We start from the raw sequence: 779 nt of genomic DNA, 5'->3' as shown, positions 1-779 counted from the left end.
CCACCAACACAGCCTCTTATTTTTACTTAATTATTAGATTTTATTTTCTTTGTAGTAGTCATTGTTTATGTTGTTTTTTACAAAGACAAATTTTCCACACAAAATGATAATAACAAGGGGCTGATATTACTAAGGACATCTAGATTTCTTTCAAGCAATGTGATTTTCTTTCTTTTTCTTCATTTATTTTCCCTTTTTTATACTGTTTTTTTCAACTTGATTGCACTGTCAATATACTCCGATCAGTTGACATGGTAACTAATTTCTCTTTACATCCTCTCTTCATCAGGACTTCCTGTTTCTCACAAAATTATGGGGAATTGATTGATGATTGGAAGCCAAACATCTAATTTCTATTTTTGAAGTGTGAGCCAGCTCAGTGACCACTCCAAAAGCCAAGTATTGAAAAAAGGTTGTTGGGTGAATGATTAGTTTGAAGTTTTTTTGGAAATAAAAGGAATTTCTTGTTTATTCTTGGTAATGGAAAAACATTACTTATTTCTCCCCTCTTTGGTTCATTATTATCAGTAGATATTATGGTTTTTGTTTTGGGGTACTTTTAAGAAGAAAAAAAGTGTTTAAAGTGGTAATCATTGTTGTATCACCTTTTGGGAGTCAAGAAGGGAGCATTTATGAGAGAGATTAAATGCACATGAAACCAGCTAATTGGAGCAAAGGCCAGAGCTTCGTCAGGAGAGCTAGATTTTACGTCTTCAAGCTTGGCAGAAACTTGTATCAGCCACAACATTCACGTGAGAAGAGAGAAGGGATAGTTCACC

The 779-nt window shown here is 33.8% G+C and overlaps 1 protein-coding gene across 1 annotated transcript in view; it reads left to right on the top strand.

The window, feature by feature from the left end:
* LOC119593717 (WW domain-containing adapter protein with coiled-coil-like) overlaps window positions 1-779 on the top strand; it is a gene marked incomplete in the record, with an annotated part of 31198 nt that extends 30419 nt beyond the window's left edge. The window contains 1 exon segment of the mRNA XM_037942689.1: window positions 1-779.

This window comes from Penaeus monodon, chromosome 32, assembly GCF_015228065.2.
Source record: "Penaeus monodon isolate SGIC_2016 chromosome 32, NSTDA_Pmon_1, whole genome shotgun sequence".
Taxonomy (NCBI): domain Eukaryota; kingdom Metazoa; phylum Arthropoda; class Malacostraca; order Decapoda; family Penaeidae; genus Penaeus; species Penaeus monodon.
The sequence above is the reverse complement of the archived record's forward strand: the minus strand, read 5'-3'. Positions and strand labels throughout refer to the sequence as shown.